This window comes from Rosa chinensis, chromosome 1 (genome assembly GCF_002994745.2).
Source record: "Rosa chinensis cultivar Old Blush chromosome 1, RchiOBHm-V2, whole genome shotgun sequence".
NCBI classification, from domain to species: domain Eukaryota; kingdom Viridiplantae; phylum Streptophyta; class Magnoliopsida; order Rosales; family Rosaceae; genus Rosa; species Rosa chinensis.
Window position 1 is genome coordinate 10,631,532 of NC_037088.1, and position 9,707 is coordinate 10,641,238.

The window sequence follows — 9,707 nt, forward strand, 5'->3', positions numbered from 1 at the left end:
TTTGAAGTCCGCTATGGTGAGATTGACGTTAGCATCATCACCATCATCTTCTTCTTCGGCAAGATAGGCTTCATGCTCTCTAAAGTCTCTATATGCCTTGTAATGCGAGCTAATTGTTTGCTCGCATTGCATTGCTTGAACCAATACTCACTTGATCCACATCGATGACACATGTCATTGTGATTTCCTCCCCTTAATTGAGGTGCATTATTTGCACTTGGTGGCGTCCCCTAGAGGAGTTGGCGCCATTCCCACGGCCTTGGGCGGCTCCTCCACGTCCTGGAGCCCCACGGCCTCCTCTCCCACGTTGCCATGTATTTCCACGTGTTCGTTCTTCATTCTGACGATTACATTCCTTTGTATGGCGGTTATATGGACCAAAACGCCCGTTGTGTCCCTTATTTTTAAGGTTCCGCTCCTTGCTCCCTCCTTTGGGTGCATTATTATAATTCGCCTCTTGAACGCTCTTAGTTCCTATAGGCCTTGAATTATAATTCTTCACGAGGATATTGTCATGTTTTTCAGCTACATACATAACATTAATTAGCTGATGAAACCTCGTGATCCGTCCAGTATTGAATTCGGTTCGATATTGCTTTGCTAGCAAAATTGCTGAGACGAGGAAGGTGGAGAGAGTTTTCTCAATTAGCTCTTGCTCTGTGACAAGTTGTCCACAGAACCTCAACATAGTTTTGAGGCGTAGAACTTTTGAATTATATTCAGCTACAGACTTGAAGTCGGCGAATCGTAGATTGCTCCATTGAACTTTCAAGTCAGGGAGGAGGGTATCCTTGACATTACCAAAACGCTCTTCTAGCGCAACCCATAATTCCCTAGCATCCTTAATTGCCATGTACTCCAATCAGAGTGATTTATCCATGTGGCGTCTCATCAAGATGAGAGCTGTGGTATTATTCGTAGCCGTACGCTCGAATATAAGATCAGGGGTGCCTGAATTACAGGTAGGATCCCTTTTGAAGTGAGGTGGTTCTCAACACTCGTGACCCAACTATGATATTCCAGTTGAGTCAAGGATAGGAAAGTCAAGCTTTGGCTTCGACATCCTGAAATAAGAAGAAGAAATATATTAGTTTCGGAGTTAAAACTTCCACAACAACTAAATAAAAATAAGATTTCTGAGCTATGCTACTAAGAAATCGATTTCCAAGAATGATTGGATTAGATCGAATCAATGATGTTTATATGGTCATAAATCGATGCTTACGGACACTCTTAGTCCGAAGTCTTACGAACGCTCTTAGTTCGTTAATTGTGTGAATCCCCACGATTCCGCTTTTCAAGAATCGAACCCACGTTATAAGAAAGGTGGGATGTAGAAGAAGGGATGTTGCAAGTCCCCGAAGAAAAAGAAGGAGAAATTAAAGTACAGAAAGCGGGAACTTTAATTATAAATACTTGTTTGTTTGAAGCTTGAAACCTTCAAAACTTGAACTTGTAGTTGATGTAGGTCGAATATAGAGGGCTAGGTGGGCTCGGGGATGTATAGCGACTGCGAAGATGGTTGTTCGTGTGGACTGCCGAAGGTAAGGAAACCGAGATGGCTTTGGAGGTGCGGCGGGTTGGTCGGCCGAGAAGGCTACAGGCACAGCTGACCGAGAGACGCTTGGCGAAGACACTGCAGGGGCAACAGGTGTGCGGTCGCGCTGCAGGGGCAGCAGGGCAACGACGGGGGCTGCAGCGGGCGCAAGGGCGCGTGAGGGGCAGGCTGCAGCGAAGACTCGGCTAGCTCAGGCTAAGGGCTACTTTGTGAATGAGTTGGTTTCAGTTTTTGGTTTTCTGTTTTGTGGCTAAAGCTCGTGCTGATAACGTGTTTAAGTATGAGAGAATTCGAGAGAGATTGAATAGAGAATTGTAATCATATTATTGAGAATAGGAGTCATATATATAGGGATTAGAAAGTATATGTTCTAATGTTACAAAGAAAACTAATCCGAGTAGGATTAGGAATTCTAGAACCTTCTCTCCTATTACTACTCCTAATTTGATTAGGCACACACAAAACTGATTTTCCTTCAACAGAACATACATTTTTGATATTTGAGATATTCAATCACTGCATTTCAAGAAAAAAGAATTAAAAGAAAAGAGCCAATAATCTACATATAAGAAACTTCATTAGGACACCTAATGAGCCATAGTCATGTCCAATTTTGTTGTACCTTTGGAATGCTCAAATATCTATAAAAAAACGGAAGAAACCTGAATATCATCCATATGCATTTTTACTAGTTAATTAGATGCAGGTTTTCAAGAATATCCAGTAAAGAAACACTTTGCACAGTTGATAATGTACAAAGCAAGCCAGTATTTCATCTGCCCCAATGAACTCATCACATAATAGATTCATATCATCAATCTCCAAAGAAATATGAATCTGTGCTTCAGATATAAGGTTTACCTCCCCAGAGCCTGGATTAGCTGAAGAAGATAAAGGGAAGTTTTCAATCTCAAGCTCATCATCAGTCCCAGTCATCATCATCACCATCTACCCGAGATGTATTTCCATCCTTAACAGGATATATAAACATAATTGAGAAATAAAGTACATGAACTTGCACATACTATAATATTTACATACAAAAAGCTCAAGAATTTAGTCCAATGAGGTTCACTCAAGCATTATAACTAGAGTGAACCAGCAATACAATTAACAAATAGCTAGGCAGACCTTATACCAAAGAGCCAAAGAAAAGCTACCTCCAGGCTCCAGTCCACATTCAGAAGAAAAGGAAATTTAAATTTAAAAGATACCAAAGCCAACAAGGGCCACAACAATGCCTATTATGAAATCTCCCTGCAAGCACTGCCTACCCACCTTCACCCTAAGAGTCCTGGTTTTCACTACATTCAATCAACCTCGAAAATTGCCAACACACTACAATTTCACAGAACGTTGCCATTAAGCATGTCATTGCCACAACTCCACAAACTAATCATTTATTTTAGTTTCTTATTACTATTAGAATATCCTTTAATCACAACAATATTGATGTTGAACTCTTCAAACTCGTCATCGTCCTCGAACATATCCACCTTGGGGTCTTCAAATGCTACCTTCTGATCCTTCTCCATTGGAACAATGCCTGCGAATTTGCAATCAATGAATCAATTAACTCACTCATATTTAGACCCAATTACCAAAAATCATTCAAAAGGTGATTGGCATTATTAAAATCAAATCTTGAATCTTTGTACCTAGAAACAAGAAGATTGAATCAGATAACCCCAAATGAATTGCGATTCACCGTTCCCAAATCAGAAGGTACAAAGTTTTGAGAGAGAGGTATAGAGAGAAACTTACTATTCAATAAAGTGGAGGACTATGATTCTAGGGCTTTTGTTGTTCCTCTGACCAATCTTGATTGTGAGCTTTGAACAGTAAGGTTCTTCCACTTATGTGTTTGCGAATGATGGAGGCCCCGACTCGGTACAACGGTTGAACTTTTAAATTTGTTTAAATTTGTTCAAATGGCTGATTGGGTAAATCCCAAAACTCGATAAATCACTCAATTAGAGACTGGGCAATAGCTAGAGCTTCACCATATGTGGGCTTATTCTGAGAAGAAAACATTGATCAAAATGTTCTGATTAGAATGCATAGAAAACACTGGTTTGTTGTCACTTTCGAACAAAGACAAAACTTTTTTCTAAGCCTTTCGAACTGAAGTTAAGTTTCAGGCATGCTTTGCATCTCTAATCTAACTTACTGAAGAATGAGGACAGAAAACAAGTGTAAAGGTTCTCAAATCAATTGTTTGTAACAATAAGCTGCAAGTTTGAGAAAATTTCAGAAAACTGGTAACAAGCAAGAAAATTTCACCAACAATTAGTCTTTCAGTGATTTCAAGCAAAACTTTCCAGATTTGAAGTAAACATGCAAAGCTACTATTTTGCAAAGTTTCATGCTAATCGAAGTTCAAATGGAGGGTCAAACAAGAATCTAAAATTGCCAGAAACGCTGATTCTGCAGAAATCCTGAAACAGTGCAGTAACTTCAAAATAGCACAAGTATCTCAGTTTAACTCCGTTTTTCTTGAAACTAAGCTCAAAATGATCACTGAAGAGTCTACTTTAAGCTATCAAAAACTGAGAGTAAAACAAGAAGTATAGGTTTTTCGAAAATCATGGAATAGCCCACTGGTTCAGCTTGGTGTTGTCTTTGAGGCATAACATCAAACACTTGGAGTGCAGTAATTGAACTTTGGTCTTTTCCAGTCCTATCCATCCTCATGGGTTTACCAAAACATAATAATCAAAAGTGCATTCCATTACAACCTTGAATAGCTTTAAAAACTGGAATTTAACAGAAAGTAGAAGTTCTTACCGAAAGGAAAGAAAATTTCTGGTATTGAAGCAAAATAGAGACAAGCTCAGTGGTTTGAAATCTTAAAGTCCTCCATTTGTTCTGTCATAGTGAAATAAGTGAATTAGAGGAGGTTTACAAGGCAAGAGAAGACCTGGAGCTGCGAAGGAGGTTTGATCAATCCTATCTTCATACCTCTTAACATGATGAGAAGCAAGGCATAGAGGTAAAGTAGCTACTGATTTTAGACCTTAGATGAAATGAAGTGAGAAGATTCAAGTATTTGAGAGCTTAGGAGAGAAGTGGGAGCGGAATGGAAAGAGAACAGAGATAGCTTGGTTTTTGTTAACTGAGTGTTTGGCTGTCAAATAGTCTAGGTAATGAATTAACAAGACCCATAAATTGATTGGGGAAAAAGACTCCCCATAAATTTAGACAAACAAGCCTTCTGTTTTCTGCACTACACTACGAGCAGTGAGCCTTCCCAGCAAATCCTTTTGTAGCACCAAGTTTCCCTAACAAGACCAACAAAACAGAAGAAACGTGTTACAAAATTGAAGAACTATACCCAAACTCAAAACCCCAAAACACAAATTAGCTTTAATTGAAAGAAGAAAGAGTTCTTGTTTGACAACATGGAAGAACCCAGTCGAAAAAACCCCAAAACACAAATCATTTGCAGAAAAAAAAAAAAAAAAAAAAAAAAAAAACCTAAAATCAATTGAAGATTGAACCCAGTCGAAACCCTAAACTACAAAATGATTGAAACCCTAAATTGCTTACCAATATCCGATTTGAAAACAGCTCTTGCTGGAGAGCCCCATTAATACAAACATGAAAGATGAAGTAGAGACTAAGAAGAAGAAGGAGAGACTACGAAGAAGAATAGAGAGAGTGAGAAGATGAAGGAGAGAGTGAGAATCGAGATCTGAGAGAGAACAGTGAGAAGGAGAGAGGCTGGTGTTTGAGTTTTCTAGTTTCGCGGGTTCTAGGTCGAGTTGAGAGAGCTGAGTGAGAAGGAGAGAGAGCGCGGGGTGGTGTTTGAGTGTTTAGTCGTGGTCGAACCGAGTGAGAAGGACAGAAAATGACTTAATTGCGAGGGACTGTTGAGTGTCAAATAGCACAAGCCAAAATAACTTGAGAAATTTTAAAACAACCGTGACATTCAGACAACATTTAAATGTTGTCTGAATGTCACAACATTTTCCAGTCAACTAGGGCGTGGCTATTTGAGAGGGAAAAGACTCAATCAACTTTTGGATATCCCTCCAAATTTGAGATAGAAAATCACCACCTTCTACAACTACACAAATGTGTTGTCTGAATGCTCACCATTTATCCAAATTTGAGATAGGAAATCACCACCTTCTACAACTACACAAATATGTTGTCTGAATGCTCACCATTTTTTCAAATTAAACCAGTATGGTTTTAGTGTATATTCAGACAACATAAAAAAAAATTATGTCGTCGGAAAAACTCAGACGACATAAAACCAAACTTATGTCGTCTGAAGGCCTTTTTGGCATAGTGTAAATATCAACCAGGGACTAAAAGAAATAAATGAATACAAGAACTCGAACAAAAAACATGTACCATTTCTCTATATGTATGTTCAGCCCAGTGCAAAAGTTTCCAAGCTGCCCAAGTTAAACAAAAAATGAATAAGTACCATAATAAAGAAAAACTTTAACTGTAAAAAGCAAGAAATAATTTAATTCCTTGACTTGCATAAAATATTTTCTGATACCAGGATTACAGAATTTTTTTGCAACTATGTAAAAGATATTCTTGAAGATTTAAGGTCTAGTAAAAGTTATTGAGCCATGGAAAAATGACTAAACTGTGCTATTTTGGCTGTGGCATACAGATTTTATCATACGTAGATTGATGATGCAAACTTACATGTGTGCAAGATTTATCTGACACCAGAATGAATATCAACCCAGCTACTGATCTATCCCTAGCTAGCAGTATCGCTGCAGAGATTTTTCAATAATTATCATAATGTTAATAAAGGAACGATAAATAATTATAAACACAATACATTACACCTACCAGTTCATATAACATAACAATTCCTCAATTAGAAAGCTGTACAGGGTAGCATAAAATTCATAATGAGTCAGTTCATCAGTTCCAGAGATACCGTCACAAGAAAACATACTTGGTGATACTTGGTGTCTATGGTTCACAGCAAACAAGTGAGATTATTTAAATATAAATTTCTATTCTAATTGTATCTTGAATCACTCTAAAATACATGCAACAATTTGTTTTGAAAATTTATAACTGAAATTGTGAGTATCTGAATTCACTATCACCATGATCACTGTATCTTGCAAGAGTATAAACGCTGAAATTATCTGGAAGCTACCATGCTTAAGGGAGGTTACTTTTACAAACAGTAGAAAATTATATGCATGTTGAAGGAATATTGATTTAGTGTGCCTTATCAAACTAGGAGTAGCAATAGGAGAGAAGGTTCTAGATTTCCCAATCCTACACGGATTGGTATTCCTTGTAACATTAGAACTAGCACTTTGTAATCCCTATATATAGGGCTCCTATTCTCAATAATAAGAACACATCTCTCTCATCAATCTCTCTCAAATACATTATACTTAAACACGTTATCAGCACGACTCTAACCACAAAACAGAAAACCAAAACTCATTCACAAAGCAGCCCCTAGCCCGAGCTAGCCGAGCCTTCGCTGCAGCCCGAGCACCCGTGTGCTTGCAACCTTGCACAGCAGCCCCTGCTGCCCCCCTTCCTGCAGCCCTGCGTTCCAGCCTGCTGCCACCGAAGCATCCCTGCTGCGCAAACAAGCCAACGCACACCCACTGCATCTTTTTCCCGTTCCTGTGCACATCCGTCTTCTTGCAAGCCTCGAAACGTCTAGTTCGGAAGCTCAGATCGAAAAACTTTCTTCATCAAAGTTGTTCGTCTCTGTCTCTTCCATCTAACCTCCGAATTTCAGCCTTATCGGAGTCATATTGAGATCTGTACACCAATCGAGGTACAAGCTGTTCAGAACAGAATCTGCTCCGAATTTTCACCAAGTAAGTATTCAAAAGAGTAAGTTTTGAAGTTCCTGTAATTTCAGAATTTATATTCCTTCTTCTTTTCTCGGGGACTTGAAAACCTCCCTTCTTCTACATCCCACCTTTCTTATAACGTGGGTTCGATCTTTGAGAAAAGCGGAATCGTGGGGATTCACGCAATTAACGAACTAAGAGCGTTCGTAAGACTTCGGACTAAGAGCGTCCGTAAGCATCGATTAACGACCATATAAACATCATTGTTTCGGTCTAATCCAATTATTCTTGGAAATCGATTTCTTGGTAGCATAGCTCGGAAATCTTATTATTTAGTTGTCGTGGAAGCATTGGCTCTGAAACTAACTTGTCCCTGTTTCATCTCTCGGGATGTCAAACACGAACAAACTCGATTTTGTTCCATTGGATTATGCAGGCAAAGGATATTTATACTGGGCCATTGACATTGCGACCCATCTTACTGCCCAAGATTTATTGCATACAATCCAAGAGCTTTGTCCTATAGAAACAGCTCCAGACCCTCAAACTGAGAAAGATAATTCCAAGGCACTTGCCTTTATGAAACGTCACATGGATAGTGACCTCCAGTTTGAGTTCATAAATGAGGATAGCGCTATAAAGCTTTGGCAAGCGCTTCGCGAACGATATGGCAATATTCGTGACTCCATCCTTCCGAATACAAAAGCAAAATGGAACGATCTTCGCTTCTCTGAATTTGACACTGTCATGCAATTTTATTCGGAAGCTCTCAGCATCAAAGCAATGATGCGTCTCTGTGGAAAAACAATCACAGAAGACCAATTGATTGAGAAAACCCTCAATACCTTCCCCGTCTATGCTATGAGGTCCTCTGACTTATTCCGGACTCATGTAAATGCAAGACGGATCACAAGTTTCCAACAGCTTATTGCAGCTATGGCCACTGCTGAAAGACATGGCAATGAACTTGTGAAAAGAGAAATTGATAGGCTTCAAGATAGCTATCAAGAGCATCGTCCTATGGCTAGAGAAAGTCGCCATCGACGTCATGATCCATACGATCGAAATGCTCAAGAAGGTAATCGCTCAAGGCGACAATCCCACGACCGTAGGAGGCGTGATTTTGAGGGAAATAGGGTTGGAAACCATGGAGCCAACGTTGGCCATGGGCACCACTTTCCAACGCCACCAGTCCTAGGGACTATGCATATTGCGCCAATGCGCCTCAATCAAGGGAGAATCCTCTTTATGGTGTCTATTTCTGATATGGAACGTCTGATCAATGGACCTGAATTTGCAATGTACCTACGAAGGTAGTCGCATCATGGTGATCAAGACTTCGAGTTCTCAAAGACTTTAAATCTGGCGATGAAGACAAAATACCGCAGATTTTTATTTATAGTCTTTTATTTTTCCAAGAATTATGTCATGGCAATTATGCCTTAAATCAATAAAATGACTTATTGTATTAACTCTTTCCCTCTAGGCGTACTCAAGAGTACTTGTGATGTCTAGGCAAGGTTTGATGTGAGAGAACGGTTTTAAAAGTGAGCAACGCTCCACCAAAATCTCGCCTTACCTTACCTGGTCACAACTAAATTGAAATTACCAAACCGATAGAGTGACTATGATTTGTCTACGATTTGATTTTTATATTGGATTAGATTATGGTCACGAAACTTTGGTGTCATCATTGGATATTATTAATAAAGTATCGATTTATTTTATCTCATGTCGTAGACATGTTTTTCGAACTTTATTATTTTAAAGATATAAGAGCCAATGGTTTTCATGCGGAAACGCATTGTGAGAATGGACAAGAGTTCCTTTGCATCACCTCTAATGACTACGGAAATAAACGAGTATTAGAGAAACTTATGTGTCGATCTAGTGGGTTGTATGCAACCACTATTCGAATCATTGAATCCAACCATGTCATGAGAGATGATTTATGGGATTCCGACACATATAGGCTTTGGCACGACCGTTTGGGACACCCAGGTCGTGACATGATGATCCGTATCTTAAAGACTTCACACGGACATCCCTTTTTCAGAACGTAAAGAAGTCAAACTCGGTTTTTGGACACCGAAGGAGCCCCTGCGCCTCACGGCGCCGTTCACCTCAAAATCTGGCCATCCTTGGCCGGCGCCGCCATCCCCCTGCGGCCTCAGGGTGGCATTGACGCCACCAAGGCTCCTTTGCCTCCAATTTTTACTTCTAAGGTCCATTGTGACTTCATGGCTCAACCAAAATCCTCATTGGTTGTTTCCAAAGCCCATCATTCGTTCTGCAAAGCCTGCTCTTTAGCAAAGTTAGGATCGAGACCATCCTATGCAAAG

General features: G+C 39.5%; 1 long non-coding RNA gene across 1 annotated transcript; it reads right to left on the reverse strand.

Moving 5' to 3' along the window:
• Window positions 1-2,587: 2,587 nt before the first annotated feature.
• LOC112181869 lies at window positions 2,588-4,762 on the reverse strand. Its single transcript, XR_002929166.2, has 4 exons — window positions 4,520-4,762; window positions 4,346-4,426; window positions 3,323-3,577; window positions 2,588-3,104 (listed from the first exon to the last, which is right to left on the reverse strand). It is a non-coding gene; the product is annotated as an uncharacterized LOC112181869 (long non-coding RNA).
• Window positions 4,763-9,707: the final 4,945 nt, after the last annotated feature.